Raw genomic sequence first — 26,616 nt, 5'->3', positions numbered from 1 at the left:
GACCTGCGTTAATGAAGCAGTCATTAGAGCACCATGTCCGCTATAATAGTTCTGTAGTTTGATGCTTGAGTCGTTGCAGACTTGTTGAAACTCCCTCACCCGTCAAAGCAGCGTCTTTGTTATTCGAGTCCAGCAGATGGCAGTGTTTCACTGTCTGACGGCTGTCTGAAGCTTCAGCTGGATTATCCGTTTGCTATGTTTGCCATGTTACAGTGGGGAGGAAAAACTCCCTTTTAACAGGAATATCTAGACATGAGTGATTACTGCAGTGGGGCACTATCTGTGCTATCTATAAGAAATGTTAGCAACAATAAAACTCTGAGGATCAGGGCTCCATTTCACTCCAGTGTTCAGTGGCATTTTAAAAGAGTGAATACCGACGCTGAATGTATTTGTAAAGCAAAAGCACTTTGTTAGCCTTTACAGAGCAAAGCTATGGATCAATGTGCAGTGAAGAAAAATCGAGGTGGCCAGTCTGTCCTTTCCTAACCAATCACAGAGCTCCTTACATTGCACCATGTGGCTAATTTGCGTTTTACTGATATTGCTGGGCTGCTGTCAATCATTTTGTCTTTATATTACAACAGAGCATTGACCTTTAACCTGTTTAATTCATACTGAGTATTTAAAAAAAAAAAATGTATTGTCATAATAAATTGTGCCTCACTGAAACACCATTTTGCATTAGCCTCTATCACCTGACTTGTCACTGATGATATCACTGCATGAGCAGGCGAGCGGTAGTGGCGGGGGGGTGTAGGTGAAGCTCGTGAAGAACAAAATCCTGTACGAGCGGACGCAGTGAGTCCAATAACCAGGGGTAACTGGAAATAAGGTGTTGTAGGTTGGCTTCCACAGTGTAAAGAGACACTTCTCCCTCATGCTCTAACAGCTGGTAAATCAATTTAGAAGCAGAGTCGATAACGGCCTCCTGAAGCTCCCTAGGTGGGGTGACTGCCGCTGGATCCATATCTGGCTGGTCCGTACTGTCACGGCGGGTGAGGAGAGCCGTGTGAAAATAATAAATGAGGATCCAATCGCAGGCAGTAGTGGAGAAGTGAAGGTGGTTTATTGAACACAAAAATAAATATGGACAAACAGCAAATGGAGCACGAACTAAACTAGACTGGAAACAACTAAACTACAGAGCACAAACCTGGACAAGAACGAGCAGAGGAGATGGACAGCAGGGAGAACACATGGGTGAGACATGGTGGATACACAGACGGACCAGCAACTACAATGACAGAGGACACGACTTAAATACACAGAGAAACACAGGGGAATTACACACAGGTGGTGGACACAGCTGGGAATAATCACCAAGACGAGACAGAGGTAAAACTGAACACACTCACATGAGACGCAGACCTTCACAATAAAACAGGAACAAGAAACCATCACACTAAGACGCAGACTCGACATAGAGAGAGAGACAGAAAATGACACATGGAACTAAACTAAACCTGCAAAAACATGACAACTCAAAATACTGGGTCAAACTGACCCAGAACCGTGACAGACTTTCTATAATGTTTTGCTTGAGCATGTCCTGCTTTTCTGTAATGTTATTTCTACAGTTTTAGCAGTTCTTCTCGAGGGAAAGAGAAAGATGTAAAAATCTTATACGTTATATATGTTAAATAACATGTGTAGTGCTCACATGTAATGCAGATGTTAGCTTTGATCTAACCAATAAATCCTGATTGGATGTTGTTAGCGTTAGCACTTGTGTTTGCTTCCCTGCTGTACAACAGCATTACCAAAATACAACTGAAGAAACAAACTCAGTTATGAAACGTTTGTGTTCAGTTTGCAGTCGCTGAAAATAATTACACCTTTGGGAATGACATGGAAATGCTCCCACACTAAAGATTGGGTTTTGTTTTGGGGATTTTCCATCTTAATTTATCTGTCTTATTTGGCTACATCTACGACACTGCTATGCTCTCTCTTGCCTATGTTTTCGTGGCTGCTGCTATCTGTATTTTAATATATATATATATGCAATGAAAATTCCCGTCTCGCCCCTCCCGGCAGTCTGTATACTTTAAGCTCGGGTAGTTTTTACACAGGATACGGGAGGATTATTGAGAAGAACCTAAGCAAACACGTGACAAGTTTTCAACAGGAATGAATGACAGTAAAAATGTTACCTCACAGATCGTTTTCATGCCATCAGTAATGAGCTGGTTTCAGCTGAACTGGACACACTCAAATGGCAAAGAAGGTTGTGTAGCCTTTGCAGAGAAGATGAAATGCATTCATGTAAATCAAAATGCATGTTTTAATTGAGGTAGAGGTTTGTCAGAGATATTATTCTCATAATGTACCTTTGTCCCAGCTGATTACCTTCATTAAACAGCAGGTTGCAAAAACCTCTTGTGTACCTCTTTTCAACCACTGGGAGGCGCTACAGCTTCATTCCTTTCACACTAAGGCAGCGGTAGGGAACTCCAGGCCTCGAGGGCCGGTGTCCCTGCAGGTTTTAGACGTTCCCTACTCCTGCACTAAGGCCTTTGAAATCTTCATTAACACTGAGCTTGAAATTTCTATCAGTCGGATGCAAAGGAGTCCTGTGGTTGTAGGACAGAGGTAGGGAACGTTAATCTGCCATCATTTAGATTATATGACAACAACCTTCAAATCTGAAGTCTCAGAAATCTACTTCATGTACAAGTTCCTCCAATAATCAGGGCTAATATCACCAAATTGTACATAAACAGACTTTTACATGTTAAATATTTCTCAAATATGGGGAAAAAAACAATATAAAATACTATATTATTAACAAAATATCTTAAGATACAGCTACAAATTGCTTGAAACATTTGCAATGAAATATATAAAACAGCTTTATTGTCAGTGAGGACAAAGTTATAGTGATGCTGTGCTGGAGTGTTCAAAAGAAGACAGAGACATGAAGTATAAATATTGTATAATATTAAATATAAGAAAGAACAAAGTTATAAAAACATTAATAATTGAAATCTGCAACAATATTCACATAAAGTGTAAAATACAGAGTTAACTGTTTAATAGGTAAAGTTTAGGTCTTGCAGTCGAACAATGATCCCAAACACAGCAGCAAATCTACAGCAGAATAGCTGAAAAGCAAAGTCCAGTCAAAGTCCAGACCTCAACCTGGGACATTCAGAGAGCTGTGCTTAAATAAATGCCCACAAAGCTCAAAGAACTGAAGCAACGTTGTAATGAAGAGTGGGCCAACATTCCTCCACAACAATATGAGAGACTGATAAAGTCAAGCAGAAAACAATTACCTCACATTTGTGCTGCTAGAAGTGTTTCTAGTTATTCACAGGACTGTAGTTTGAATTTAAAGAAATGTGAAAGTGCACTGAAATTAACATAAAGTTATTGCGATTTTAAAAAAAAAATCAAGAAATCTAAGAGGAAGAAACAATGTAAACCACACAATTTTTTCCTTATATTCTCCACACGGCAATGCACATAACAGACATAAAATATTTGCATTTATCAATAGAAAATATACAATTTTTCCATAGTCATAGCCAGGCCCGATTACTGCCAAACCTGTGCTGAATCAATCACTTAAACAGGACCTGTCTGACAAAGTAGAGTAGACCAAAAGATCCTCAAAAACTACACATCATGGCGCAATCCAAGGAAATTCAGAAGCAAATAAGAAACAAAGTAATTGAGATCTCTCAGTCTGGAGATGCAACGTCAAGATGAACAGAATCCAGTTTCTGGGATCCTGAAGGAGAATGTCTGGCCATCTGTTCACGACCACAAGCTGAAGTGCACTTGATCCAAAGCACACCAACAAGTCCACCTCTAAGCAGCTTAAGTAAAACAAAATAAAGACTTTGGAATGGCTTAGCCAAAGTTCATACGTGAATCTGATTGAGGTGCTGTGACCTTGGAAAGGTGGTTCATACTCAAAAACCCTCCAGTGTGGCTGAATTACAACAATTTTGCAAAGATGAGTGGGCAGAAATTCTTCCAGCACCTCGTAAAGGACTCATTGCCAGTTATCCCAAACGCTTTATTGCAGATGTTTCTACTCAGGGTGGCCCAACCAGTTATTAGGTTTAGGGGGCAATCACTTTTTCCACACAGGGCCATAATAATGGCCGCCTTAATAATAAATGCCTTGATTTAGGAACTACTTTTAATGTTTACTTGTGCTATTTTGCAAAAAATAAAATCTCTGCAAAAACATTAAAACTGCTGACCATCTGACCTCAATATGAAATTATTAATCTTTTGACCAAAAACATTTAGATTTGTAAAAATAAAGAAACCATAGAGGAACAAACAATGTTGTTTGCTACGTTCTAACATGGCAATCTAAATAACAGTAATGCAAACATATATATTTATCAATAAAAACAGATCGCCTTTTCACTGTTACAAAAGTCAAGTACATCAATGTTTGTTCAGCTTTCATAAATGTAAGTTTATAAGTACATAGTACATTTTTTGGTCCAACTTCTTTTAATACATGCAACACATTTCAGAACATTTGGGACAGAGACAACAAAAGACTGGAAATACTTCGTAAAAATCTGGTGAAACACTTTAAAGCCAGTGGGATTAAATGGGAAACATAAAATTTAATACTAGACAAAGACCGATTGAATCATGAAGCAAAGAATTAATAACTAAATCACAAGTAGAAAATGTTATGCAGATATTATTGGATAGATTTTGGTGTAGAAAAAAATGACAAGAAATGAAAAATGAAAGTTATCTCGTCTTTTTCTTTAAAGAGTAGCCTACTGCAGAGCAGCAACACTGACAAAGACCATCATCACCAATGCTGCAGCTAATACAATGATCCAGGAGGAAACTTGAAAAAGCAGGAAAAATGTGACACTGATCAAAATGAATACATCAATTATTGATCAAAGAGAAAATGCATACTAGCACAATGCATTGTTATTGCATCTCAGTTTCTCACCATCACTGATAATCTGACGTCTGCTGGACCTCAGGAATCGTCTCCATCACCTCTCTGTGAGGAGCAGAGAGCACTCGTGCTGCACATCCCACCTGTGTGCTGTGTTTACGTGAACCTGAGAGCACAGCTGTAGTGGTGACAGTGAATGTAGCGTTGGTGTTGGACACACTGACAGTGTTGTACTGTGAGAAGCTGAGGTCTTGTTGTGAGAGTGTTACAGTGGGAGCAGGTCGACCAGTGGCTGAACAGGAAACAACCCACTCTTCAGTAGAGTTTGACTCTCTGACATCAACAACAGGTTCATGCAGCTCTGTGAAGGATCAGGAGATATAAAATAAGGAGTATATTGTTAAAGATACATTGACTTCTAACACATGTAACGCATTAAGGTAAAATTACTTACCATAAGGATGTGTTACACGATTTATAAACCCCAGTTTGTTAATTATTTGTTCATTATTCATAACTATATACTTAATTTTTTAAAAATTAAGTGTTTTTGGTCAAATGGAATTTCTTTTTGGGTCATTTTAGCCCCTTTTAGCCCTCTGCCAAAATGTTTTAACCTTTCTGTCTCTAACAGTAAAACATCGTTCCTTTATCTTCTGTGTCTGGTGTGTTGGTCAGGATTAGCTAGCTTGGCAAAAAGTTCACATTAAACAATTAAAGTGTGTTACTGTGAGGTGTGTGTTCGTACTATGAGTCACAGCTGGAGTTTTCTTGCGGGTGAAGGTTTTTCACCTCGCTGTCATTCTTGCATAAAAGTGTTTGACAGCTACAGAAAAAAAAACGAAATTTGGGATTATTTTTTGTTTTGTTCATTGTGTGTATTTGTTTCTACTTTTTACTTTTTCTTTTACTGTGTACAGCACTTTGGTCAACCTGTGTTGTTTTTAGACATGGTTATTGATTGATTGATATGTCTTTGATTAAAATACAGCCTACTCCACATCCTCCAAGTTACAGAGAAGAAGAACCATCTGGGGTGAACTTGTGCACTTGGTATTGGCTGTCATGGTCCCTGTGCCTCTCCGGCTCGCTCATGTTGGCCACAGGTTTGTTTTGTTTTCTCTCCTGCTTCCCTGGGTGGAGCTCATTGTGGGCTCTCACCCTTGGCCCACGTATCTGCGGTGATTTCTACACCTGTTGCTGATCAGGCGGCGTCCCCCTTGCCTATTTAATGCTGCGGCACGGAGTATTCGGCACTGAAATGTTGAACCTCCCATGTTCGTGCTCTCAGCTCTCCTAAGACAAACTCTCTCAGTGTTGTGTGGCGTATCGATCTAATTGGACTCTTTGTGTTTAGATCTCCCCGGAACTGGTGGCGGACCCTGACCTGTGATCCCTGTGTGTGTCAACATAAGTGGAAATTGGAGCGAGAGTGGCTGTGGAGAAGCAAGTGTGTGTAAGAAGAGGAGTGGCGGAGTTTGGGCCGAGTGGAGAGCGAGTGTGGATTCCTTCCCCTGGAGCCCTGAAGCCCTGCCCCATTCACTGTATATACACATCACTGTGGTTTCCCTTCTGTGTTAATAAATTGTCAACCCTTTGCTTGCCAGAACGCTGCCTGCGTCTGAATCCATCTGTTAGCCCTGACATTGGATACCTGGAAATCAGTGAAGGGACCATTAATGCTTAAACTTGTACACAGGTTTGAGAGCAACCACCCAAAAGCTTCTGCTAATAAATACTAGTCTGTGTTTGTGATGCAAATGTTTCTGGCTGTGTTCACAAACATTTAGTAAGGTGAGTGAGGAATATTAATACTTATTATTAGATCATTAGCAGACTGTAGAACTTGACTGCACGCCAAGGTGGCAGTTCAGCCATTTGATTCATGTTGCAGCAGCGCATGAGTGAATGAACATCGTGCAATAAAAGTACTTCTAGAAGTACATTTTTGCAAAAACGTACATTGTGGAGGAATGTAGGGAAGACACAAGGGAGCCCAATATTTTACTCAAACGTTAATCGCTGCATCACACAACTGAACATTCAAAGTGCCAAAACCTAACCCTCTCACTTCCCGTTACACTGGGTACGAGTGGAGCTACCTGGTGGTATGTACTTACATTTATTTAAATTTACTTGAGTAGGGTAGAGTCATGCTAATGACCTAATAATTTTATTCAGGTGTGTTGCAGCAGAGATACATTTAAAAGCTTCAGGACGCTGGCTCTCAAGGCCTGGAGTTTGACACCCCTGCTTTACACAAAGATGGGTTAAATCACAGTGCAAAGAATGAATGAATAAATGAAATATAAAAAATAAATAATTATTAAATAGTCTTACACATCAATGTCATTGGTTGACTTTTGAAGTATTTGAATCCTTATTGGGTTCCCTGAGTGACAGAAGGATTAAAACACTTTAAAATCAGTACTGAAAATATGTGCAGACATTACTAGATAGATTTAGGGTTAGAATCAATAAATCACTATCATGTTAAACACTCTTAGAGTTCAAACCTTCGTAGAAACATAAGTCCAGTATCATGGAATGAAACCTAAAGGTGCATTTGAGGGTGCAAAACGTTTCGTCGGCATTGTTGTGTTTGTTTGGGAGAAAACTTACAAACATACAGTGCAGCACTTCAGAGTTACACTGCTAGTGATCGAAGATTTATGTAAATTCGACAAGCTAAACGCATTCTGTACTGTACAGCAGGAGTCCCCAACCTTTTTGCACCACAGACCACTTTAATGTCAGACAATATTTTCAGGGAACGACCTTTAAGGTGTCGCGGATAAATACAACAAAAGAATAAAAAAAATAAACTGTGGTATTTTGTAAATATAATAATAAACGTGACTTGAGCTGTGCGCCAACAACAATGACAGTGACATCCTCCTCTCTGCTTTTTAATGCTCTCTGGTCGCTATGGTAACGCGTAAATAGTTCTTTCAAAATAAGACACACAACTACAACCATACATTTCACACCGGAGGATCAACTCTCGCGGAACGGTACCAAAAGACTCACGGACCGGTCCGTGGGCCTATTAGGGACCGCTCCTGTACAGGAGACACTGGATTAGATTGATTGACAATGGTCTACAGCAATCAGAACGCACAACACGATGTACTGTAAAAAAAAATAAATAAATCAGCGAAACAGCAAGTGTCACTTTTGGCCACGAACAATTTAGGGGAATTTTTATGAACAAACCCAGAGTGTTAAAAAACCCCACTTAAAACCATTTTTATTTCTCAGCAGCATCAATAGTAACAAAAACGCAATTTAGTTTTCGCTGTCAAAGTCGATTTAACTGAAGTTACGTGTTTCCGGTTACTGTGGAGGTCACGTGATTCCGGTTACTGTGGCGCTCCACATTCCACAGTGGCTGCAGCCAGTGTGGAATGTTGTGGCGCAGTTGATCGTCTCGAAGTTAAGGTAACGTTAGCAGTCTGTACTGTTTTCCTGGCTGACATCAGCTGTGTGCAGCTTAGTTTCAGCATAAATCTGCTTCGTTTTATGTGAGATCAGAGTCTGGGAACGAGACAGAAACAGTTGATGATCAGCAGCTGAACTCGATGTTACTGTGGATCCACTGACTGATGTCTGTAGGCAGCTTCTCCTGCCTCCATCAGTCTGTGGCTGTATGGGCTCAAATTGTCATAAATATTTTGTACTTGTAAATCAGGATTTGTAGGTGGAAAAAGAATTTGTGTGTGGACTTAGCCAAGCAATGCGTGTGAAACTCTGCACTCAAGTTTCAAGTTACAAGTACATCCCTATTTTTCTTCCTTTCATCTGATTGGCCAATGTCATGTCAATCACAAATTTAACAATCCAATCAGAGAACAGGTGGGTTTGGCTATTGGAGGGGTTCTTTATGAAGCTTCAGGTCCTTGAAGGGAATAAATGCCCCTTTGCATGCCAGCCCAGCGTTTTCCTTCATCACTAGGAAGGAAAACAGTCTGTGGTCGTCCGAGTTTGGTGATTTTTGTGTCACAGGTTTACGTGCTTAATACAGGGAACTCCAGAGGACACATAGGACACAGTGTCCCGCTGCACACACACTGCACACACACTGCACACAATGACAGCTGCAGAGTTTGTGTCTGATGTATTAAGTATGAAACACTGTTGGGCTAAAATCTGGTCAGAATGAATCCAGGTGCAGGTGTGTCAGTTTAGGACCACTGGACTAACATCCAAGTGCTCACAATATAAAGTGTATTCTGTAGTAACATCCTGGTGTTGCAGCAACAGTCCCACATGGAAACGTCAACACTCAAACTCAAAATCTCTTTTTGTCAACAATAAAATGACAGCAGACCAATTTGAACAAAGTTGGTAAAAAGCTTCAGAAATGAGTAAAATATTAAAAAGTGTCTTGATGCTCAATCATCCAGTAAATCCCCAAAAAGTTGATTCTGTTCATCTGGATGTTTTCAGCAGCATGGATCAGTGTGAGGACAGAGAGGAGGGAGTCCCTCCCTCTAAAAGCACTCTGTGTGGGGAACATGAGAGCCAGACCAAAGCTCAGAGGTGAGATGACCATCTCTAACTGTCCATGACTCTTCTCCATGTCACAGCTCAGCACTCACATCACTGCTCCATCATTATTCACACTCATACCTCTGTGTGTGTTGTTTTAAAGCCCAGAGCTGTGGGGCGTACCAGGCTCAGCTGGACATAACCCTGAAACTAATCCAGAGCCTGGACCTGAACCCAGCTGTGTTTCCTTAAAGAGCAACGAGTCAAAGGATATTCGTGTAAACTTTAAGAAAAGACTGTTATGTGACAAAGAGTAAGTACATTATTTTTATGAGATTGTTCATCATGTCTTTAATTTAATATTTCCAGTTTTTCCTTCCTGTCTCATGAAGCTGTTACATTTATTGTTTTTCTTTTAGGATCAATAAGAGGCCAGAATCTCCTGGACCTGAACCCAGCTGTGTTTCCATAAAGAGCAACATGTCGAAGGATGTTGGTGAACACTTTAAAGGCTGTTCTTCTGCTGCTGAGAGGTAATGTGTGTCTAGATGTTGTTCCTGACTCTGTATTTTTGAATAAATCCTCATGTTTAATATCAGCTCAGCTCTTTTTCACACATTTCTATGTTGGTATGTGAAGCGGTGTGTGTTGGAGTGTTTCCACAAACACAGCAGTCAGAGTGGAAAGAGTGGATGTTGTAGGAGGTGTTTGTGTAGTGAAGAGGCTGAGTGTCTGTAGGACTCCAGCTGCTCCAGCAGGTGTCTCCTTTGTGCTTTGCTTCAAACACAGTGTAGGGAGGAGCTTCCACTCAGGTGTTTCAGGTGTTGCTGGATGGAGGAGGACAAATAGTTTTTCCCTTCAGTGACACTTCAGCAGCTCAATGTTCTGGGAGATGTTTGTCTTTATGAAGGTTTATGGATTCTTGTTCTTACTTTGGTTAAACTGAGCAATACATTTTCCATCTAACATTTAAAGTAAATTTCCAGGTGAATAAAAGATCTGCAGCTGCAGCCTCTGTGATGTTTCACAGTCTGAAAGTAACAAATTCAACCAGAGTTCAAACAAAGGCTTAATATACGTGTGTGTTTGATATAATGCCAACAAGTACAAATAGGTGTTCTTACAGGTCTTAATCACAGAGGTCTGATAAGTCTGGTGACTTTCACACTCAGCAATTTTGCTGCCTTTTATTTTATATTGGCCTTTTTAAAGCCCTTCAAAGTCTCCCACATTCATACAGAGCTTTTAACACCAAACTCCTTTACAGTCCTTCTCCTCTCACACACAATCACACGACTAATTTGTCTGCAGCAGCTGTGTTACTGCTTGTATTTTATTATGTGTGTAATCTCCTCATATTGTTCCTGTGGTTTAGTTTGACTTCCTTCTGCAAACTCAGCTGCTCTGTTGCTGATACACGTCTCCATGAATATGATTGATCAGATGCTGCCAACACCATGTGTTTCATGTGAGCGCTCAGCTGAAACCCTGGGTTGACTTATCGAGTTAATAACAAGCTTCACGTGACTGTGAATGCTAAAGTGAATCCAGATAAAGGAAAGAGACCCTGCTAATGTTGGACTCACTTCTTAGTGTGGATCCCAGGAGGAAGTTCAACATAGCCATTCTTTGTGCTAGCTCGACCAAACCTGAGACCACAGTGCAGGATAATGATTATCATCTGTCTCTGTCAAGGACATTTAAAATCCACAAATAACAAAAATAATTATATTTGATCATTAAAAATATGTTTTCACTTAAAAAAGCATGAGCACACTGGTGGATTACAGAAACATGAAAACTCGTTAACAGTAAAGTTAATTTAGGCGTAAGATTTTATCATTGAGTTTAAAGTCTCTGCTGCAGAGAGGTGAGCTGTTAGTAACAAGAACTCTCTGATTTAAATGATTTTGATGTTTCCTGGTTTCTAAAATGCATCTCTGTAGCAGAGCAGTGTCTCCAAGGACACACAGGCTCAGCTGTAACTGTCAGTTTATCTGGTTTAAGACACATTTGGACTCAATTGGCTGTTTTTAACTATGTATTTTAATCAGAGGTGTAAATTTAGAGCTCACACATCTGGATCCTAAACTATGATAGAAACAGCTGCTAGCAGTGGGTAGTTTGACTTTGATACGCTGCTCTAGAAAGCAAACAAAGGTTTGTGCAGCTCCTCTTCAGAAAAGTGTTCAGAGAGCAGCTGCTGTATTAGACAAAGGCTCGTCGTGTGAGCCCAGATGTGTGTAACAGCTGGATGAAGGAGAACCATCACAGTCGCGTCTCCATCCCGCCTTTATTAATGAACTTCCTGTTGCTTGCAGATGACAGGAACACAAAGTGTTTGTGCCACGTGATGCTGCAGGATTTGTTAACGTGTCCATGATGGTAACATCTCCTCGTCTAACTGCAAACACATGAGCGCTCCTAACGGCAGCTATCACAGCCACACAGGCAGACTGTGTCTCACTGTTGCATTCAGGGACATTTGTTTTCCTGTAAAAAGCTGAACTCTAATCTAAGAGGACTGTTACTGACAGGAAACAGCTGCATTATCTGCAGTCTGTGTGATCACAGCTGCTTCAATCACTTTATCAGAGAATTGATCATTGAATAAAACATGTTTGTGTCTGCAGAGGTCAGAGGTCACAGTCTGCAGGATCCAGCTGTCTGTCTGTGAGGAGTGACTGGTCCAAACATTACCCTCCAGACTTCAGTGCTGAACCTGGACCAACGAGGTCAGAGACCTGTGATGACTCCTTTACATGTTTGTGTTTTCCTGGATAAATATGACCAAAGATTCATTAAAAAGGTAAAAAATATTAGACTTTGTCCTGTAGCGCTGTGTGGCAGGCAGGATTGGACCCAAACACAACAGGATGAAGTCAAAGAGGCAGCTTTATTTCAGCTGTGAACATGCAAACAGCAGAAATAAGAAAACATAACTGTAGGTTTGCAGTGAATGAAGCCTCAGCTCGACGCTCCACTTTGTCCCTCTTTTCCTTCTCCAAACAGCCACATCAGGAGTCTCTGATGGAGTTTTAAAATATTTAATTACACATGTCCAAAGATGGGTTCAGGATACCTGAATCCACAATTATTAAAGCTAAAATAGTTCACAGGGTTTGGACTTTGTTAGGTGACGAGAGAACATCAAAGTGTTTTTTATCTTCAAACAGTATTTTTATCACTTCAGTTGCTCTCACAGCCCTGTTTGTTATTTTAGTAAGTAAGTAAGTGAAGTTTATTTATTAAGCGCTTTTCATAGACAGGTAGTCTCAAAGTGCTGCACACAGAGATTAAAATAAACAGTACGATAAATAGCAAAATGCACAATATACACAATATAGAGTTTAAATGTAAATGAAAAATATAAAAATGTAAACAGCATTGGTCAACAGAAAGCTTGTTTAAACAGTAAAGTTTTTAACTGTTTTTTAAAGGATTCCACAGAGTCAACCAAACGTAGTTGTAGAGGTAGACTGTTCCACAGCCTTGGTGCCACAGACTGAAAGGCTCCGCCCCCTTTCGTCTTCAGACGTGTTCTGGGAGCAACCAACAAACTCTGAGTCTGTGAGCGGAGACAGCGAGCATCAGTGTATTTAGTGAGAAGCTTGGATAAATAATCTGGGGCCATTTAGTGCTCTGTACGTTAAAACAATCATTTAAAAAGAATTCTAAAATCTATTGGGAGCCAATGTAAAGAACATAAAATAGGAGTGATGTGAGCTCGCTGGGTAGAGCGAGTTAGTAGTCTGGCTGCTGCGTTTTGTACAGCTTGGAGGCGAGAAAGAGATGATTTATCCAAGCTGGTAAACAGGGAATTACAATAATCTAAACGCGATGACACAAATGCATGGACAGTTTTTTCCAGTTCAGCTAAGGAGACCATATGTCGCAGTTTAGAAATATTCCTTAAATGAAAGAAACAGGAACGAGACAGAGACTTTACATGTGAGTCAAGGCCCAAAGAAGAGTCAAATATTATTCCAAGATTTCGAATATTTGGCTTAGCAGAAGAACCGAAAGGGGCAACAACTTGACTGATTTTAGAATATAGATCAGGAGGAGCTATGATCATGGTCTCTGTCTTGTTCTAACAAGGTAATTGTTAGAAAGCCAATCAGAGATTTGAGTTAAAGCCTGGACTAGGGTGGACAGCCATGCAGCTGATGAGGCTTAACCAGAGCTCTTATGTTTCACTCAGTGCTCCCACCAAACACCTTGGAGGACACATTAGTGTGATTTAGATTTCATTGCTGTAAACACCAGTCACACAAGCTAACCCATGGAGGCAGCAGCAGGCTTTGTGTTTGGTAAAGTCTGCTGGCTTAAACTAAGAGAGTTTAGTTTGTTAGCACAAAGAGCTGTCAGCTAAAGCCCCGAATGCACTTTGAATACAGACGAACTGAGAAAAACACTTTAAATACAACAAACAGTCAAACTGACCACATGTTTTTCTGCTGATCATCCACAGCAGTACGTTTAGCATTCATGCTAGCAGCAGGCTATGACTGTTAGGGTTGCCAACCGTCCCTTAAAAAACGGAATCGTCCCGTATTTAGAAACAAAAGCACACGTCCCGTATTGAGCTAATAAGGGACGCACTTTGTCCCGTAATACAGTGAGAATCAAAAGTAGTCTATAAATGTTAATGGAATTAACGCTTTGTTGGAAAACATAATTCCCAGCCCCTCTCCTGCTTTGTGACCAATGAGCTGACAGCACACTTATGACAATTCGAGTATGACAATTCAGATTACCGCTCATCTCATTGGTCGAGGAAAGGTCGCTTGCGGAGAAAATACCGGAAGACAACAGATGACCACAACAAGAAGCATGGCCAACAGGGAAACAAACGCCGACACTGCAAGTCTCGGACGACAGTACACCTAAAGCTGGGCAGACACTGTGCGATTTTTTCAGTCACGTTATTCAGCTCCTGCTCAAATTGCACGATTGACTCGCAGGGGTTAGAAGTTGGTAGGTCACGATGCAGGTCTCACACTATACCGCCCGATGCTCTGATGCGACCTGAGTGCTCACACTGTGCCTCCATAACATGAAGGTTATAACAGAAAATCTGTCGCTCTCTCTGTCTTTCACTCACACAGACACACCACCACCATCAACTTTGCTAACTTGCTAATGAAAAACATTGATCAGGCAGCTGTGAATGAGCAGCAGTGTAAATTCAACTATTTTCACGGTTGTTGTGGTCGTGATAATTTTGTGATGCCACATCGAAAAGGCTCGGATGAGCTTTCCAAAGTTCTACAAGTTGTGCCTCCATCGCTTGTGTCCAGATCACACGCTGCACAGCCGTGCTGCTCCGTCTTTTTCACCGACGTTTACGTGTTTGCGCGTGAGCCGTGTGAGCGGCTCACGAGCGATTGATGATCGGGAGCTGCTCAGGTGTTAATCGCTTCTCGTTACCCCACGTATACTACACGATGCACGATGAAGGCCAAAATTAGGCCGATCACCAAATCGGTCGCACGACTCAAAAATCGTCTCAAAATGGGCCAAAAATCGCACAGTGTGAGCCCAGCATTAGAGCAGCAATGTTTGTTCGCTCAGAGAAAGAAAAAAGGCTGCAAAAGCACAGGGAGGAATGGGAAAAGGGAAACACCTGGCTGGAAAAGGTCACCATAACACCTATAAAGCGCACTGCACTGTGTGCCAGCGCACTTTTTCCATAGGCATGCTTCTAATGGTGGGCACATGAAGAAGGGGCGTGAAAGCTCGAGGAACCCTTAACCAATTTCTTGTCCACCAGGCCACGGCAGAAGCAGATATGGTATGTAAACACTGGGTTGTTTTTTAAACCCTCTGGTTAAGGTTAAAATGGGCATGTGCAGTGAATATCAGCGCTATGTGGCCAGAAGTGTGATAATATAATTTATTTTGTGTAATAAACAACTGCAAGGATAGATGATTACAACAAATAGATGACTAATACATAAAAGTAATACATAGATGAATAATGATGATGAGTTATGATGCGTAATCATGGGAACAAGCGGGTTTACAAACAGGAGCAGCTGATTGGCTTTAGAAAAGCTGAAATAATACCTCAACTGAAGCCAATTGTACTAAATGCACTAAATGTGCACAGTTACAAGAATATTTTTCTTTCTATTGTTTTCTATTAATTTAAGTTAAGCAGGACAGAGTTCTTTTAAAGAAAGATTTACTTATATTCTCAAAAGTTAAGCATGACAGGCTTCTGTTTAAGAAAGAGACCTGTTTTACTGTGTTAATGTTGTCATTTTGAGCTAAAAATAAATGGCTAAATGATCATTTGTTTCCTATATGGTCATATCACAAAGAATATGCATCTGCTTAAATCAAATTCAAGTCAAATGGTTAAAAAATAATTTCACACACACAAAAAAGAGCTACCACACTGGGAAGGGTGAAGACAACTAAGTTGCCCGGCCCTGGCCACGAGGTGTCCCTTATTTATTTTTCAGGGAGTTGGCAACCCTAATGACTGTCCACTGAGCACCAACACAGGTAGGAGTGAGCAGTGATGAAGCAGGACTGTGGGCAAGTTTGAGCTACAATCCTATTGGCTTCTCAGTTTCTCCAAAGAAAAGGGGAAAAATTCTTGGTGTTGTGAAGATGTGAGTTGGTCTTGTTGTCGTGGGGCTGGAAGGATGCTGGCAGTGAGAGGCTTTTCATACAGTGTTCAGTAACAGAATGAGAAGAAAGCCACTGCACATGAAACAAGGTGCTCGTAGTGTTTGTTTACTGTGTTTGTGCCACAATGTCAGATCAGTTGTAGATTCACATGCAGACTTGTCCAGTGAAACCAATGCAAGTACTGCAGTACAGAGCAAAGACTAAGCAAGCCAGGAGAGCTCTCCAACTTTCTGAAAGTATCAGGATATTTGAGTGATAAGAAAAAGTGGATCATGCAACAATGTCGCTCAGCACACAAAACAATCAAAGCAGAATAAATTTAATGTTTTAGATCAAACACTTACAGGGACCTGAAGAGAGAGAACCAACAAAATGTCATGGCTAACAGAGGAACTCAAGCACAGACTGAGTTCTGACAAACAAAAAGATGACAGTTTATTTACCAAAGAGGTGAACCACAGTGCTCTATATATGTACAGTGAGTTGGGGAGGGGGTCCAGGGCTCCAGGGAAAAGAGGGAAGGGAGTCCACACTCACACCTCTTCAGTCACTCTTGTCCTGCTCTGCACTCACACAGCCACACACGGGAGTCACAGGTACAGTGGGGCAAAAAAGTATTTAGTCAGCCACCGATTGTGCAAGTTCCCCCACTTAAAATGATGACAGAGGTCAGTAATTTGCACCAGAGGTACACTTCAACTGTGAGAGACAGAATGTGAAAAAAAAATCCATGAATTCACATGGTAGGATTTGTAAAGAATTTATTCGTAAATTAGGGTGGAAAATAAGTATTTGGTCACCTCAAACATGGAAAATCTCTGGCTCTCACAGACCTGTAACATCTTCTGTAAGACGCTTTTCTGTCCCCCACTCGTTACCTGTATGAATGGCACCTGTTTGAACTCATCATCTGTATAAAAGACACCTGTCCACAGCCTCAATCAGTCAGACTCCAAACTCCGCCATGGCCAAGACCAAAGAGCTCTCGAAGGACACCAGGAAAAGTATTGTAGACCTGCACCAGACTGGGAAGAGTGAATCTACAATAGGCAAGCAGCTTGGTGTGAAAAAATCAACTGTGGGAGCAATCATCAGAAAATGGAAGACATACAAGACCACTGATAATCTCCCACGATCTGTTGCTCCACGCAAGATCTCATCCCGTGGGGTCAAAATGACCATGAGAACGGTGAGCAAAGATCCCAGAACCACACGGGGGGACCTGGTGAATGACCTGCAGAGAGCTGGGACCAAAGTAACAAAGGTCACCATCAGTAACACACTACAACGGCAGGGAATCAAATCCCGCAGTGCCAGACGTGTTCCGCTGCTGAAGCCAGTGCATGTCCAGGCCCGTCTGAAGTCTGCCAGAGAGCACATGGATGATACAGCAGAGGATTGGGAGAATGTCATGTGGTCAGATGAAACCAAAGTAGAACTTTTTGGTATAAACTCAACTCGTCATGTTTGGAGGACGAAGAATACTGAGTTGCATCCCAAGAACACCATACCTACTGTGAAGCATGGGGGTGGAAACATCATGCTATGGGGCTGTTTTTCTGCCAAGGGGACAGGACGACTGATCCGTGTTAAGGACAGAATGAATGGGGCCATGTATTGTGAGATTTTGAGCCAAAACCTCCTTCCATCAGTGAGAACTTTGAAGATGAAACGAGGCTGGGTCTTCCAACATGACAATGATCCAAAACACACCGCCCGGGCAACAAAGGAGTGGCTCCGTAAGAAGCATTTGAAAGTCCTGGAGTGGCCTAGCCAGTCTCCAGACCTCAACCCCATAGAAAATCTGTGGCGGGAGTTGAAAGTCCGTGTTGCTCGGCGACAGCCCCAAAACATCACTGCTCTCGAGAAGATCTGCATGGAGGAATGGGCCAAAATACCAGCTACTGTGTGTGCAAACCTGGTAAAGACCTATAGTAAACGTTTGACCTCTGTTATTGCCAACAAAGGTTATGTTACAAAGTATTGAGTTGTATTTTTGTTATTGACCAAATACTTATTATCCACCCTGATTTACGAATAAATTCTTTACAAATCCTACCATGTGAATTCATGGATTTTTTTTTCACATTCTGTCTCTCACAGTTGAAGTGTACCTCTGGTGCAAATTACTGACCTCTGTCATCATTTTAAGTGGGGGAACTTGCACAATCGGTGGCTGACTAAATACTTTTTTGCCCCACTGTAAGCATCTGTAACCAGGTCCAGGGAAATATTTACTAAAAGTATACACAAAGTTAACCCAACTGGTGAATTTAGAGAGAGATTTCTTAGCAAGGAGCTGAGATCATGAACACAGGAGGGTCAATGTCCCAGCGACAAACTGCTTCATGCCGCAGCGTTAAATGGTTACCGGTAAGCCCAGGTGAGTCAGCAACAGGTGGTGTAATCATCATAGCTGTGTGGACCAAGAGCGAGAGGCCATTACAAGCTCCACCCAGGCAGGCAAAACCATAGCAGGAGAGAGCAAAACATAAAACCTGAAAAGCCATCATGAGCCAGCCAGAGAGACACAGAGTTTATACTAGAAGAGAAACCTGCTCATCTTCATCATGTTTGTTTAAATAGAGAAAATCAGAAGTCTCTGTGTGTCAGACCACGGCTCTACACAGACACTTCTAAGCTGCTTCAGAGTGAACTGACACAGATAAGCTGCACACAGCAGCTGTAAAACAGTGAAAGTCATAACTGTCTCTCTGATGGAAAGCTTTTATTGTGAAGTCAGGAAGTCTGCAGGAAGTGTTGAGTTTGTATTCATCACTCAGTGTTTAATGAGACAGGCAGACAGGAAGAGCAGCTCATTAGTGTTGATGAAATCAAAGGAACTGTGAGGAACTGCAGTTTGGTCAAATCTGGATGTTTTTCACTGACAGTAAATGTTTTTAGTGATAAAGAAATGTGTTCACAGAGAGAGGAGGAGGAAGAGGAGTGGTGTTTGTGAGGAGGAGCAGCTGTCCTCCTGTGCTTTGTGTCAGGACGTCCTGAAGGATCCAGTCTCTACCAGCTGTGGACACTGGTTCTGCAGACAGTGCATCTCCTCATACTGGGACCAGTCTGCTTCATCAGGAGACTCCTCCTGTCCCCAGTGTGGAGAAAGATCCAGAAGCAGAGCTGGACTGCAGACAGCCAGTCAGAGCAGCTGTGTACAAAGTAAGACTGAACATCTGTCTACTGATGGACTCATTTCTGAAAACTGGACTTCTTGTGTTGTTCAGACATTGAAGAGTTTTCTTTCTCTTTAGTCTCATTGTTTTTCTTTCTTTCAGCAGATGTTGGTCTGCAGGAGGTTTTAGATGAACACAAGATCAGTCTGAGGAGGAGATGTGAACGTGTGACTGAAGGAAGTGATGAAACAGGAAGTAGAACCCTCCTCAACACCATCTACACTGAGCTCTACATCACAGAGGGACAGAGTGAAGAGGTTCATACCCAACATGAGGTGAGGCAGCTGGAGACAGCTTCCAAGATGGACGCCCTCCATGACGCTCCAATCAGATGCCAGGACATCTTTAAAGCCTTACCTGACCAACAGAGACCCATCAGAGTGGTTCTGACCAACGGCGTGGCTGGTGTTGGAAAAACCTTCTCAGTGCAGAAGTTCACTCTGGACTGGGCAGAGGGCTTGGAGAACCAACATGTCAGTGTGGTGGTTCTGCTTTCATTCAGGGAGCTGAACCTGATCAGAGATGAGCAGTACAGTCTTCTGGAGCTGCTCCATGTTTTCCATCCAACATTACAGAAGGTCACAGCAGAGAAGCTGGCTGTCTCTCAGCTTTTGTTCATCTTTGACGGCCTGGATGAAAGCAGACTTTCATTGGATTTCACCAACAGGAAGCTGCTGTCTGATGTCACACAGAAGTCATCAGTCAGCCAGCTGCTGACAAACCTCATCCAGGGGAATCTGCTTCCCTCGGCTCTCGTCTGGATAACTTCCCGACCCGCAGCAGCCAATCAGATCCCTCCTACATGTGTTGACAGGCTAACAGAAGTACGAGGCTTCACTGACGCCCAGAAGGAGGAGTACTTCAGGAGGAGATTCAGTGATGAAGAGCTGTCCAGCAGAATCATCTCCCACATGAAGACATCCAGGAGCCTCCACATCATGTGTAGTATCCCAGTCTTCTGCTGGATCACTGCTACAGTTCTGGAGCACATGTTGACTACAGAGCAGAGAGGAGAGCTGCCCAAGACCCTGACTGACATGTACTCACACTTCCTGCTGGTTCAGACAAAGAGGAAGAAGAACAAGTACCATGAGGGACGTGAGACGAGTCCACAGGAGCTGACGGAGGCTGACAGGGAAGTTCTTCTGAAGCTGGGGAGGCTGGCGTTTGAACATCTGGAGAAAGGAAACATCATGTTCTACCAAGAAGACCTGGAGCAGTGTGGTCTGGATGTGACAGAGGCATCTGTGTACTCAGGAGTTTGTACAGAGATCTTCAAAAGAGAGTGTGTGATCTTCCAGAAACCAGTCTACTGCTTTGTTCATCTGAGTGTTCAGGAGTTTCTGGCTGCAGTCTACATGTTCCACTGTCACACCAGCAGGAAGACAAAGGTGCTGAAGAACTTTTTGGGAAAAAAAGTACAACGAGTCCTCTATGGATGATTTCCTTAAACGAGCCATGGAGAAATCCCTCCAGAGTAAAAATGGCCACCTGGACCTGTTTGTTCGCTTCCTTCATGGCCTCTGTCTGGAGTCCAACCAGAGACTCTTAGTAGGTCTGCTGGGTCAGACAGAGATCAGTCCAGGAACCATCCAGAGAGTCATCAACAACCTGAAGGAGATGAACAGTGATGAAGTCTCTCCTGACAGAAGCATCAACATCTTCCACTGTCTGATGGAGATGAACGACCTCTCATTATTTCAGGAGATCCAAGAGTTCCTGAAGTCAGAGAAGGAACTCTCTGAGATCCAGTGCTCAGCTCTGGCCTTCATGCTGCAGATGTCAGAGGAGGTTCTGGATGAGTTGGACCTGCAGAAGTACAAAACATCAGAGCGGGGACGACAGAGACTGATTCCAGCTGTGAGGAACTGCAGAAAGGCTGGGTGAGTCCAGATGTGATCATTAACATCATTGATCAGTGTAGGTTAATAGTTTAATGTTGAAAATAAAATCAGATTGTAAGCACAAAGTGTTTGTGTCCGTACGCTGCAACCTTCCACACCATTCCTTTATTGTACAGACTCAGCAGCAGCTCCATGGATCCCAAATCCAAGAGTGGAGAACAGATTTGAAGTGTGTCACATCCATGCAGTCACAGCTGTTTCCGCCATGTTTCCACTGATATTAATCCTGTTCAATGACATGTTTCATATCAGTGAATATGTTCTTTAGGACGTCCACTGACATGTTTAAGTGTCCTGCTGGAAATCATCAAATCATCCATGAAATCCATGAAAAATCCTTTTAGTGTTTCTAACTTCACCCTCTGTCCTCTCTCTCTCTCCATCCTCCTCACTGCTTCTTTCACTGATAATCACACAAACATCGTATTCAGCTACAAAATAACACAATAATATCATCTGATGATCATTATTATAAGAGCAGGATCCATATTTGATATCAGAGTAACACACTGCTTGGTTATGTGCAGTCATCATCAGTGACTGTGGGTCAAACAGAAGCTCTCTGATTGGTTGCTGACCTTGGTCACCTGTCCACTCTCACCTGTTTGTGTTTGCTCTCTCTTTGCTGTCTCCATCCTCTCTCTCCTTTCTCTCCCTCTCTGTCTTTGTACGTCACTCAGGTCCAATGGAAACAGTGACATTTACAAACCAATCAAAGCCAAACTGATCCATGTCAGGTTATAACAATATTCAAAGTGAATACAGGCTGCTGCTGGACACAGACAGGTAACATCATTTTGACTTGCTGTCACCTGGATCTGGACTCATAAACACTGAAGCCCTGAACAGGAATACAAATCATTTTCTGCCAACTAGCGACACACCAGCAGATAATGGCTCAGAAAGCTCAAATGAGCTAATCATTTCTGTGTTTAGTTCCCCTGAAATCAGATCTGATATCAGCAGCTCTGAGTTCATTCATCATTATTGTCCAGTGATGAGATTTCTGCTCCGTTTGGTAACAGTCAGCAGGTTTTTCCTGCGTGTGGACGTGAACAGTCGTACCTGACAGCAGGTAGCAAACAGAGATCATCTTTCCAGCTGGAACTCTTCACTGAGCTGAACTCATTCAAAATGTTCTGGAGTCAAAACAGGAAACAGTCCAAATGTGTGTCTTCACTCTGACTCTGGATCAGATCTCAGTGACAGACTGTGGACATTATGGAAGCCTAAATGTGACACCATCTTCCTCCTTCATCTGCAGATTAAAGCCAAACAAAGATTCTCATTAAAAGTCTGCAGGTCTGAGAGAGACTCAATCGTTGTGTCATGTCAAACACAGTAAGAGGAGCTGAAGCACAGATGTGAAGAGCAGATTCATCACATTATGACCTCACTCTGTTTTGTCTTCATATACATTCAGTCTGTGTTTATAATGCAGATTTTCTGCTTTTATAATAACACATTTTATATTTTCTATCATCACAGACTGACTCAGTGTGGACTCTCAGAGTCTCACTGTGAAGTTGTGGCCTCAGCTTTGAAGTCCAACCCCTCCCATCTGACGGAGCTGGTCATGAGTAGAAATAATGACCTCCAGGATTCAGCAGTGAAGCTTCTGTGTGCTGGACTGGAGAGTCCAAACTGTCGACTGGAGACTCTGAGGTGAGTTCACTGACTGCAGCTGTTGTAGTTTTTCTATATTTCAGGTCTTTGATTGATGTTTGAAACTTTCTTCAGTTCCTAAATGTTCAGGATGTGTCTGAAGACAAATGTGAAGAAGTTTGAGTGCTTTCAGAAATGTTGTCTTTCCAAACGACTGAACAACAGTTTTTCCTTTTGGCTCCAAACAGAAGTGACAGACTTGAGCAGGGTTCATTTAAAGGCTGACAGAAGTGGAGTGGTGACGGGGAGATGTTTGACAGGACAGTGTTTCAGCCTCCACAGGTTCATGTTGTGCTCCATCAGTCAGTGAAGATGAAGTCAGTGCTGATGAGGCTGTAGAGTGTGTGAGGGATGTGAATGAGGATGATGAAGATCTGATGATAGCAGATAAAAACAGGCTGCAGAGACTTTGAGCCATACAGGGCACACAGTGTGTGTACAGAACAGCTGAAATCATTATGGAGGCCTCACTGGGATATGGAAGCATCACAGTACAGCTTCAGTGAAGCATTAAAGTCTCTGATATGAGATGAGAAATGAAGCAGCCAGAGCTTTTTCATGAGTGGAAATCCACTGTGACTGTGAGCTGCTGCTACAGCCTCCAGATTAGCCAGCAGCTCATCCTGCTCAACATTTCCTCACCAACTTTAATGGAAGTGTGATGTTTTCAGCTGGAGTGATGGTCAGGGTGGCCTCCCTCTCCTCTTCTTCTCCTCTTCCTCTTTCATTTGTAAAGCCACTTCTGCTGCTTTCATTCATTTGGAAGTCCTGTAGCTGAGTTTGGGAGAGACTAACAGCCTCGGCAGCAGAGGGGAGAAAGGCTGTAACACCACCACTTTACTCTGTTCTACCTGTCACATCATTTTATCAGGAAACAAATATGCTCATGTTTTTACTGTTTGTCTTGAAGATGTAAGAAGATCACATGGTGCTTTTTATTATTGTGTTGGTTTGTTTCCTGTCTCTTGGATGGAGCCCAGCTGTGCGTGGCCCCTGGGCCTGTGGTCAGAGTGTGTGCTGGATAATCCGGCCCAGGATGAGGCCAAACTGACATGGGATGAAATGTCTGTCACATAATTGAGCTTAGTGTAGTTTCATTTCTGCACAATTTAAAAACAACCAAAACTTTGTTCTGTCTTTTCTATGTTATACTGTAGACTTTCTTTGATACTGTGTCCAAAAGGAGCAGCTTTTACTTTGAAGGGGAGGCATCTCTGTTTCCTCTTTAGGTTGGATGATGGAAGCAAATGAGTGTGTGATGTTCTTTCAGTGTTGCACTTTGTAGACGCTCCCTGAGCACTGGTCTCACAGCCAGCTGCACATAGAGACCAGTGTTGTTAGTCCAGGTCAGAAGATGACTTGTTGGAATGAAAATGAGCTTGTAGTTTGTCTGCTTTAATAATGTGACTGGAAAAAGGTGTTGGACTTCAAATATGTCCATTTCTTTCACACTTCACCTTTAAAAGTGAAGCCTTGTGGTTCCTGGAAGGAAAAAAAACGACTTTTTCAAGTCTTTGTCCTGTTTTTATGATAAATGTACGACTTTAATGTGAAACATTCAGTTTTTTCTCTTGTTGTGTTTGTTTGAAGCTGCTTCCTGTTGGCTTCAGCTGTTTGGAGTTTCCATTTTCTAAACTTCTACATTCTGAACCTTCTTCAGCTCTGAACAGATGATGAAACACTGAATGATTTCAAGCTCACACTTTGTCTAATAAACTTACATCTTTCATTCTTTATACAGATTGAGGGGCTGTGGTTTGTCAGAGATCAGCTGTGATTATCTGGCAGCAGCACTGAAGTCCAACCCCTCCCATCTGAGACAGCTGGACCTGAGCTACAACAACAAGCTGCAGGATTCAGGAGTGAAGCATCTGTGTGGTTTCCTGGAGAGTCCAGGATGTGGACTTGAAACTCTGAGGTCAGTCAGCATGTTTTAGTTGTGCTGAGATGAATATGATGTGAAAGTTGTGCTGACACTAAACTGCAGACATCAGGCTGATATTATACTGATCCACACTGAGGATCTTCATGGTAAAGTTTGTTTTCTTCTTCTCTGGTTTAGTCCATTGACTGCAGCAGAACAATGTTCACATTTCAAACAGTGAGACTCAGCCTATGGCCCGCGGCCCACACGCGGCCTGCCCACCTTTCCTGATTCAGAGAGAGGGGACCCTGATTAACTGTGTAGTGTTCTTCCTCACAGTCCTAAGTATCAGACACAACAATGAATAATCCACAGCTGACTGTCTTTAGCAGGTCAAAGGTCACGGCACACAGCAGACAGTGGGAAATATTATAATTCTGATCATTTATCAGCACATATCCATATGTATAAAAACAAAGCTGACACTGTGAGACTTGATCAGAGGTGTGATCATCACAGCAGAGGCCTTTGTGTCAAAGTCACTGAGGATCAAACAGAAACACATGAAGCAGATTTTCCTGTTCTGGCTTTTTATAACAGATAACCTTCAAAATATTCTGCAGTCCATCAAAAACTGAAGCAAACCATGAATCAACATGTGAACATGAGCTGATGCTGCTGAAGTGAAGCAAAGTTACAGAGGTTTGATTACAGACACAGCTGAGAGTTTGTAATCTGTCATCATTTTAAAAGGTTTAAATTTCTTCAGTATTGAACAGCAGAAATGAGGCTTTGTTTTCGGAGGCCGACAGCAGTGAACACAACAGCAGACTGGTGCGTAATAAGCAGTGAATAATGCAGGAAACAGATTTTTGAAGGTAAACTGTTCTTGAAGTACACTGAGAGAGAGGGAGCTGTGCAGGAAGTAAACGTCAAAGTCAGAGAGAATTCATGACGATGTTCATCAAACGTAAAGCGTAGTTTGGATCTTCTTCTGCTGCTGGTTCAGTCAGTTTTGGTTGGAGACAGATGAAACCTGCAGCTTCAGGATCTGTGAGCTGTCCACTTTCAGCCCCGACGGCGTGTCCGTGTACGTGCCGTCGAGTGAACGATCCACGCTCTGTGTTTCCATCTTTGTGTGTTTAGCTGCTCTCATTTACTGTTTTATCTGTTTGCTTGTTGTTGAAATACTTTTGGGAGCTTTAACCTGAGATTCTGGCAAAATACATTTATATTAAAAATCGATTCAGGATTGAATGAATCAACATCGCTTTATTCAAATTAAAACCATTTAAATAGGAAAATCCATTTTTTTACACCCGCCTCTAATGCTGGGTAATGTCAGCTGGTCCATGTGCAGCTGGCTGTGAGGCTCAGGGAGCGTCTACAAAGTGCAACACTGAAAGAACATCATCCATAAATACTGAGTAATAACTGGACTCTCATACAGCGAGACTCAAATGCCTTTAAACATCAGCTTATCCTGCTGATCCAAGTCCAACACTGAGTTTGTAAAAACATGTTTGTCAATCATTTTGTTTGGTTTCTGAGGAAAATGATTCAATAACTTGCTGCTAATACACAACATTTCATCATATTTCCTCATAACCCTCTTTTGTCTGACCATTTGATCCCATTTGAATTTGCAATAAAGGATCCACAGAGTTTGGTGACAATAATGACAGTAGATGTTTGTGTGAAAGTGCTGGAAGCAAATTAGTGTGTGATGTTCTTTCAGTGTTGCACTTTGTAGACGCTCCCTGAGCACTGGTCTCACAGCCAGCTGCACATAGAGACCAGTGTTGTTAGTCCAGGTCAGAAGATGACTTGTTGGAATGAAAATGAGCTTGTAGTTTGTCTGCTTTAATAATGTGACTGGAAAAAGGTGTTGGACTTCAAATATGTCCATTTCTTTCACACTTCACCTTTAAAAGTGAAGCCTTGTGGTTCCTGGAAGGAAAAACACGA

General features: G+C 42.1%; 1 pseudogene across 1 annotated transcript; it reads left to right on the top strand.

The window, feature by feature from the left end:
• Positions 1 to 9,868: 9,868 nt before the first annotated feature.
• LOC147336733 (protein NLRC3-like) lies at positions 9,869 to 24,774 on the top strand (annotated as a pseudogene). Its single transcript, XR_015128369.1, has 6 exons — positions 9,869 to 9,921; positions 12,022 to 12,123; positions 18,960 to 19,201; positions 19,318 to 21,090; positions 22,666 to 22,784; positions 24,526 to 24,774. The product of XR_015128369.1 is annotated as a protein NLRC3-like (transcript).
• Positions 24,775 to 26,616: the final 1,842 nt, after the last annotated feature.

This window comes from Aulonocara sp. 'chitande type north' Nkhata Bay, linkage group LG3 (genome assembly GCF_057382095.1).
Source record: "Aulonocara sp. 'chitande type north' Nkhata Bay isolate Kocher_YH1m ecotype deep benthic linkage group LG3, A_spYH_male_GT1.1, whole genome shotgun sequence".
In the NCBI taxonomy this organism is placed as follows: Eukaryota; Metazoa; Chordata; class Actinopteri; order Cichliformes; family Cichlidae; genus Aulonocara; species Aulonocara sp. 'chitande type north' Nkhata Bay.
This window is presented reverse-complemented; position numbering and strand designations above follow the sequence as displayed.